The following is a 9,234-nucleotide window of genomic DNA, read 5'->3' on the forward strand; positions in this document are numbered from 1 at the left end:
ATCATCTCCCACCTGGCTACTTTTTTGGACTTTATGATCTCCAGAAACTGTTTTGCAAGGTGAAATCAACTCAGAAACACATTATTTCAGATCAGTAGCATGATTTCATCATGCTTATTTCTGGGTAAACCCCACCCCCCTTTAGCTTGCTCTCATGTGTTGTCTCCTCTATTAGATTGTGAGCTCTTGGAGGGCAGGGACTGCCTCATGCCTTTCTTTGTATCCTCAGTGCTTAGCACAGTCTGGAACTTAGTAGGTGTTTAATAAATGTTTATGGACTCAGACTCTGACCCAGATAAGTAAAATAGGACATAGAGAAATATTGAGGGGGGCGGGGTAAAAGCCTCTAAGACATAGGGATCAAACTTCAGGCTGCTGTTCAGAATCCAGTGAAACTGGAGAGTAGGCCCCAACCAGATTAAAATGTAATTGAGAAATGTTTAACAGAATAAGTTAAAAGACAATACAGTGTTGTTAATGTTAATCTAGTATTCTAAGTCGTACCTACTTCTATTTGAGTTTGACACTGCTCTAATAGGAGATCAGGGAAAGCCTCACAGAGATTGGCACCTGAATTCTAATGATTCTGAAAGGCCAAGATGAGGAGCCAAGTGTCTTGGAAATGGGAAAGATTGTTTCACTGATTGGAGAAGCCATGTCTTTTTGGGGAGTAGCTATTATAATTTGGCTAGAATGTAAAATTCCTGAAGGGAAATAGTGTGAAATAAGGAGGAAGACATTAGTTGAAACCAGATTGTGGAGGGTTTTAAATGCCACAGATAATGAGTTTGTGTTTTATCCTAGAACCAATAGGAAGTCACTGATGGTTTTTGAGCAGGACAGTAACAGTCAGACCTGAGCTTCAGGATGTTTATATTTGCAGTTGTTTGATGGATGGATTGGAGAGACTTCAAGCAAAGAGACCACTTAGGAGGCTAATTACAATAGTCCAGGGGAGTAGTGATGAGAGAATTTTCTGCAACATAGTTTGACAAAAGAAATGAGAAACACCTTCTGACCTTGGAGCCTTCCACCTCTTTCTGTGTATGCTCCTGAGGGAACCAGGCTAGAGGCCCAGCCAACTTATCTGCCCCACCATCATTATTGTGAGACTTCAACCTCTTGCTGGGACCCTCCTGATCTCCAGCCTCAGGTAAAGAGAGGAGCGAGACCTTCTGATCACTGCAATGAGTGTTCCTTGAAGGAAGGCTGCTGGGTGCAAGAGGAGCAACCTTCCCTTTGACCTCAGGCCTTCCTTCTTTTGCTGAGCCTGTCCCTTTAGTGAAGAGGAACAGAAAAGCCAGTAGGAATCTGGACTTCCTTCTATTCTTCGGTTGCGTATCTGATGCCTTTGGAGAGGAATAATGAGACAGGACCTCCCACCTGATCACCGGCCAGAACTCCAGCGTCCTCTGGAAAAAGAAGTATCAGATTTTGGTTTTGGTGGGTTTTTTTTCCATTTCAGTGATGAACATTCTCACATTTGGTCAGAACCCTACATAGTCCAGTGATTCTAAAGCCCTGTAGATCATCATCCAAACCCTGTTCTCCGACCTCCATCACCCTCAACCCTCCCACTTCAGAGTCCCAACTAAACCCCACCCACCCTTCCCCTGTGCCCTCTGGAGTGCCTGTTCTTCTAGGGATCACTGAAACCTTGCTTCCCTGCTACCCTTTCATTGACTGGCTGCATCTTCACTCATTCTCCTTGGCTCACTCGTGGTAATACTTCCTGCTCTGAGTTGTTACTTCCAGGTTTTTCTTGTACCTCCATCACTTGGTAATGTTTCTTCCTTCGAAGTTTATGCAATTCATATCTATATCTATAACTGAATAAAAATCCTGGCAACTGTTGTCTGCAAATCTCCAGGTCCCTTCCCTTCCTTCCTTAACAGCTCTGGTACTTAGCTCACGATTTTTTTCTCTTCAAATCCTGCTTTCATTCTAGGGGATTTCAACATACATATTCACTTTCCTTCAAATACTCCAGCCATTCAGTTCCTCAACCTACTCATTTCCCATGACCTACTCTTCCCCACCTCAGCGCACATGAAGATGGTCATATCTTTGATCTTCGCTTCACCCACAAATGCACCAGCACTGTGTTAAAGAAGTCAGAAATCCTCTTACTTGACTATAATTATTGGCCTTCCACCACTCCCTCTGCATTCCCTTTCTGAATCGTAATTCTTTGTTCATTCTGTGACCTTAACCCCTCAGTTCTCTCCCAGGTCATCTCCCCTGTATTGGGCACTCTTCTCTTTTCTTCATCTTGACTACTTGGTGAATCAGTTCAACTCTACAGTGGCCTGTTATTTCCCGCAGCCCTCTTGTGTCTCTGATTTCACCCTTCCAAGTCTCAGTCTTGGATAACTCTCACTGTCTGTTGCCTTTGCTCTACACATGTGCTGATGAACTAAAGAGGAGAAAATCACACAACCATTCTTACTGGGCCCACTACAGATTTATGTTACACCATCTCAACTGCATCCTCACTGACCTTAGGCAATCCTAATACACTATCCTTATCAACCCACCATCTCATTCTCTGCCATGGTTTTTCTAAATCTTTTCATCCCTTCTTAAATATCCCATGGCTCCCCTTTTCCCATACTCCCTCAGCTGAGAACCTTGCCTTGTATTTTGCAGAATAAATGGAGGCCATTCCCCATAAACTCCCTCTTTTCCTCTTCATATTACTCAGATGCTATCTGCCATTATCTCTTCTGTTTCTGTCTTATGAAGAGGTAGCCTTATTCCTTACCAAGGCAAATTCCTCTACCTGCAGAAGCAGTACCATTCCATCTTGTCTCTTCCAACAGACATTCCCGGTCTCATTTATCTTGAATCTCTTTCTGCTGGCTCCTTCCTTATTGCCTACAACTATACCTATCTCTCATCCTCAAAAAAAAATTCACTTGATTCTTCCATCTTTGATAACTGATATCTCTTCTACCCTTTGTGGCTAAACTCCTTGAAAAGGCCAGCTACAGTAGGTGCCTCTGCTTTCTCTTTTCTCAGTTACTTCTTAACCCCTTACAATATGGCTTCTGGTCTCATCTTTCCACTGAAACCACTTTCTAAAGTTGTCAGTGATCTCTTAATTGCCAAATCCAATGGCCTTTTCTCAGTCCTCCTTTCTTTAGATGTCTCTTTAGTCTCTGACACTGTTGATCACCCTCTTCTTATTACTTTCTTCTCTCTTAGGTTTTCAGGACACCACTCTCCTGGTTCTCCTACCTACCAGACCACTCCTTAGTTTCCTTTGCTACATCCTCATCTAGGTCATGCCCTCTAATTGTAATCCCACGGTTCTGTCTTGAGTCTTCTTTTCTCTTTCTATACAACTTTACTTGATTATCTCATGAGTTCCCATAGATTTAATTACCATCTCTAAGATGACAATTCTTAAATCTACCTGTCCTGTCCTAACCTCTCTGCTGTCCTCCAGTTTTGCCTTTCATATATCTTGAACTGGACATCCAGTAGGCATCTTCAACTCAACCTGACCAAAACTGAGTTTGGTATCTTTCCTCGTAAACCCCACCTCCCCACCCCCAACTTCCCTGTTGCTGTTAATAGGACTGGCAACCTCCTATTCCCAAGAGTTGCCTACTGACCTCCTTGGCTGCTTTTGAGCTTCAACTAAAATCCCTTTTTCTACAGGAATTCTAGTATGTTCCATCTCAATTATTTCCTGTTTACCCTGTGTGGTACTCATTTGTACATATATGTGACTAATGAGGGAAAGTGGTTTCTCAGCTTTGTTTTTATTTCCAGGGCCCTGGAATGTCTGTCTAGCCTCTCCAACCCCTTTCTGATTTTCTGGACTCCTACCCATCCTTCAGAATGCATATTTAAATCCTCCATGAAGTACTATAGCTCACAATAATTTCTATCTCATGAATTCCTATGGTAGGGTATATGCAGTTATTTGATACTTAGCTATTTTGGTTTATCAACTTTTTGTATCATTCATCTCCTTAACTATACTATAATACTCTCAAAAACAGGACTGTTTTAACCTATTTGTCTCTCACTTCTTTTCCAAAATCCTCCCCAAAATGGTGTTCCACAGCTTGTGGAAACACAAGCACTGAGTAAATGTTTGTTTAATTGACTTGATAAGCACCCACCCCTGACCTGAATTTCTATTTAAGGGAAGAGGAATACCTAACAAAAAGATCTATAATCTCTATTCATTAAGTGGAAATCATATATGAAGTGTGGAAGCGTAGTAAACTCCCACTTACTGAAAATGTTAACATATTTCAGTCCTTGATCTCACCAAGATGAGAAAAATATTCAAAATTCTAATTTAAAAAACCCCAAAACATTCAGAAGAAACAACAGTCAAGTTCTTGATTTAGCTTCTATGAAATACCTCATTTTTAGACTCATTTCCTTGACAGCAGAGACTGGTTTTTGCCTTTCTTTGTATTCCCAGGCTTTACCCAGTAATTATGTCATAGGCACTTAATAAATTCTAATAACTGGACTGAATAATTAATGCCTAGACTAGAATCAAGTTCAGGGAGGGATTTTGATTAGACTTTTTTTTTTTGGTCAAGACCAAACCTAGTAGGGATTGAAATGTCTTCACCTCTTTGTTCAATGTTGACCATATTGAAAGTCTACATGACTTGGGTCACAGTTTCAACAGGAAACTAACTGCCTTTTATTTCTCTCTAGCAATACTTTAATATAATTATTAAACAGTTTTGCCCCCCCCCCAAATGCAGAGTACTGAGTTTTTCTTCTACTGTAGTAATAAAAAAAGAAATTCAATCATTCAGTAACTGTTTACCCTGGGACTAATTATGCATATATAACACTGTCTCTAAGTAATAGGGGTAGTATATAACCATTATAAAAATTAGTGATGGTTGTAAATGCCTTAAAATTTAGAATAAATGAATTGAGGAACATTTGTTAAGTATATATATCTACCAAGTATTGTACAAAGTAATTAAAAACAGGTAATTAAAAAAAATCCTTGTCCTCAAGAAGCTTATGTTCCAATAGGGAGAGACACCACATAATAGGGAATAATGGGCAGGGAGAGGATATTTTGGTTTGGAGACTTAAGAGGGTTGGTGAGTAGAAGCCATAGGGTACAGATTGTAATTTTGTTCCAGTCTGTGTTCACTAGCTAACCCCCTCTACCACACTGAGTCACTTTTTAAAAAAATTTTTTAATTTAAAAAAAATTTTAATTTATTTTTAGTTTTCAGCATTCACTTCTACAAGATTTTGAGTTCCAAACTTTCTCCCCATCTTGCCCCTCCCCCCACCCCAAGATGGCATGCATTCTGAATATCCCTTCCTCTAATCTGCCTTCTCTTCTATCTCTCCCCCCCTTCTCTTATTCCCTTCCCCTTCAGTTTTCCTGTAGGACAGGAAATACCCCATTTCCTGTATATCTTATTTCCCAGTTGCATGTCAAAACAGTTTGTTTAACATTTGCTTTTAAAACTTGGGGTTCCAAATTTTCTCCCTTCCTCCCTCCCTGTCCACCCTCTTTGAGAAGGCAAGCAACTGGATACAGGTTATACATATGTCCGACTCACTTTTCTTCAATCTCTCCTGGTCTGTTGACTGCTTTCCTACTGTCTACAAACATGCCTGTCTTCATGGTTTTGATTCTCAGAAAACCCTCACTTGCTTTGCTCATCCCTAATAGCTTTCTGTAGTCTGACTTCCACTTCATCAACCAAAATTTCTCTCCTTATAGTTGCCAATGATATCTTAATTCCCAAGTCTAATGGCCTTTTTTTTTTCCCAGTCATCCTTCTTGACTTCTCTGAAGCAGTTGATGACCCTATTCTCTCTTTAGCTTTCTCTGACATTACTCTTTCTTGGTTCTCCTACCTGTCTGACTGCTCCTCAGTCTCATTTGTTACATCTTCATCTTGGTCACTCCCACTAAAGGTAGGTGCCCCCCACCCTGGACCCTATTTCTTTTTCCTCTATGTTATTTTACTTGGTGATTTTATCAACTTCCATGGTTTCAGTTATCTGCATGTTGATGATTCTTAGATCTACATATCCATTCCTAACCTCTCTCTTAACTTCTAGACTTGAATCTTCAAATGCCTATTAGGCCTTTCAATCGATAACCCATAGGCATCTTAAACTCAACATGTCTAAATCAACTAATTATCTTCTTCCCCAAATCCCCTTTCCAAACTTCCCTGTTGCTGCTGAGGGTACCACCAGCCTTTCATTCCCTCACCCTCGTAACCTAGGTGTTATCTTTGACTCCTTACTGTCACCCTTCCCCTCCCCTGTATGCAATCTGTTGCCAAAACCTGTAGGTTTTACCTCTGTAACATTTCTCACATGCTCCCTTCTCACTGACACCGACATTACTCTGCAGACGGATGTAGGGTGTGTTCAGGGAGGATTAGTACCTCTGGTGTGAAGGCTGTTGAGCCCTTTTCAGGGTTGCTTTTTAGCATGATGTTTTCAGCCATGTTATCAAATGCTTTCAATGAGGATGAGCCTGGCATCAAGGTCAGTGATGGCATTGATGGCAAATTCTTCAACTTCCTCAACAAAGGCTACAAGCCAAGACCAAAGTGGAGGTAGTGTTGGTGCTTGATTTTCTGTTTGCGGATGATTGTGCACTCAGTGTAGCCTCTGAAGCTGAGATGCAACAAAGTATGGATCAGTTCTCTGCTGCTTGTGCTAATTTTGGCCTAACACCACCAAGAAAACAGGTGCTCCATCAGCTACCACCACATCATCCATATGTGGAACTATCGGTTACAGCAAATGGAAGTTTTATGTGCTGTGGATAAGTTTGCTTACGTTGGTAGTATACTTTCCAGGGATGTTCACATTGATAATGAGGTTGACACAGGCATTGCCAGAGCTAGCTCTAGGTCGATGTTTGGTAGGCTCTGAAGGAAAGTATGGGAGAGAAGAGGAAGACCAAACTGAAGGTGGACAGAGCTGTTGTGCTGACCTCATTGTTATATGCCTATGAAACCTGGACAGTATACCAACACCATTTGAGGAAATTGAATTGCTTCCATTTGAATTGCCTTAGGAAGATTCTGAAGATCACCTGGCAGGATAAGATACTAGACACTGGGATCGTTTCTGGAACTAAACTGCCAAGCATTCAAATTCTGCTTCAGAGAATGCAGTTCTGATGGGCTGGCTATGTTGTTTGAATGCAAAACATACACTTGCCAAAAAGATTATTTTATGGAGAATTTACAAGGTGGTTGGAAGAAGTGATACAAGGACACTCTCAAGGTCTTAAGAACTTTGAATTGATTGTGTGACTTGGGAGACACTGGTGTGCCCACATCAGAGAAGGTGCTGTGCTCTACAAGCAAAGCAGAATTGAAATAGCTAAAAAAAAACCCCACCAAAAAACAAAAAAACAAGCAAACTTGAGCTGCACAAATTTAGAGAACCCCCCTCCCCCAAATGTTCATCTGAACTATTTGTGTCTGACCGTGGTAGAACATTTGGAGCTCACGTTGGCCTGAGGAGCCACCATCGGACGCACTATAACTTGACCGTCCTCTTTGAGAAGGAAGGATAACAGCCAAGCAACACTGGGCAGACTCTTCTCTCCTCAGACCTGGACTATTGCACCAGCCTGTTGGTTGGTCTCCCTGCTTCAAGTTTCCCCGATGCATCCCACCCTCCACTCCAGAGTCAGTGAAGATCTTACCCCCATTTAGTAAACTCCAGTGGCTCCTTATCCCCTCCATGATCAAATATACAGTCCTCTGGCCTTCAGAGACTTTCATACCTCCCCACCCCCTTTCCTCGTTCCCCTCTTATATTTTACATCTCACTGGCTACTTTGGGATTCGCTGACACCAGCCTCCTTGCTGTTATTGCACAACACACTCCATCTCCTGAGTCCGTTTTCACTGGCTGTTCCCCACTCCTGGAATAATCTCCCTTATCTCTGCTTTCTTTGGTTCCTTTCAAGTCTCAGATGAAATCTCAGTGTCTTCCCTGTATTGATTATCTCTGATTTATCCTGTATATATTTTGTTTGTGCAGTCGTTGGAATATCACTCCCCCATTAGACTGTGAGTTCTTTGAGAGCAGGGACTGCCTTTTGCTTTTCTTGTATCCCCAATGTTTAGCACACAGCCTGTCACTTAGTAGGTGCTTAATAAATATTTATTGACTTTGTATCTTGTAGTACATATTTATTTACCTATCTCTCCCAACACCAAGTTTTTGTTCATGCTGCTCCTCCTGCCTACAATGCCCTTCTTTCACTGAGATTATCTCCACTTTATTCTGCATAAACATAATTTATACATAGCTGTTTGCAAGTTGTCTCCCCTGTTAGATTTTAAGCTCTTTGAAAGCAGGGACTATCTTTTTGCCTTTGTATGGCCAGTGCTTAGCAGTCAAGTTGGTCGACAAGCCTTTATTAAGCACTAATGCCAGATCCCTTGCTAAAAATGGGAGTACAAGAACAAGGGCAGACTCCTTGAGGGAGCTTACATTCCAATGGGGAAATACACATAAAAGGAAAATGCAGGGGTGTGGGGATCGGCCTTGTGCATGAAGCACATACATGTGCGGCCTAAGGGGACCGAGCCTTGGACGGCCTGGGTGGCGGGCTCTGAGAAGAGGGAGCCGGCACAGGGAAGGATGCTTCCAGTGTTAATTTCGTAGTGGGAGCGTGGTGGAGGAAGCCTGCAGCTCAGCAGCCCACGAGGAATAAGACAGGGCAGGATTGGACGCCCCCTTTGAACTAGCACCACGCCTGGCACTCAGTAGGTGCTTAGTGTTTGTAGGAGTAAAATTTCCTATTCAAATCCTATTTCAAGGTGTAGCTCCGGCCTCAATTCCTCGGGCATTTATCAACACCTACTCTCAGTGCGCAGTGGCCTCTAGGCACCCACCACAAAGACGCCAACAGTCTGCCCTCAAGGAGCTTATGTATTCTCTTAGGGGAAAACAACCCAAGGGCAAATGGGGCGGGGGAAGGGAAAGCCCTAGAACTCCAGCCTGAGAAAAGTGCAGGGTCCATTAAGAGAGGGGCGTGCATGGCTCCTGGGGAGGAGCCAGTCTGGGCCGTCCTCGGAAATCGCTGCGGGAAGGGGGCAGAGCCTGGTGGGACGCGGGGGAAGCACTAGAAGACACGAAGATGATCTGGGACCCTGGGAGAGCTCAGCCCGCCCAGCAGGGGCGGGGTCTCGACGCGGCCACACCCACGGGGGGGGGGAGCGCGCAGGCCCCTCC

This window comes from Phascolarctos cinereus, unplaced genomic scaffold (assembly GCF_003287225.1).
Source record: "Phascolarctos cinereus isolate Bilbo 61053 unplaced genomic scaffold, phaCin_HiC Scaffold_726;HRSCAF=1367, whole genome shotgun sequence".
Classification (NCBI taxonomy): Eukaryota; Metazoa; Chordata; class Mammalia; order Diprotodontia; family Phascolarctidae; genus Phascolarctos; species Phascolarctos cinereus.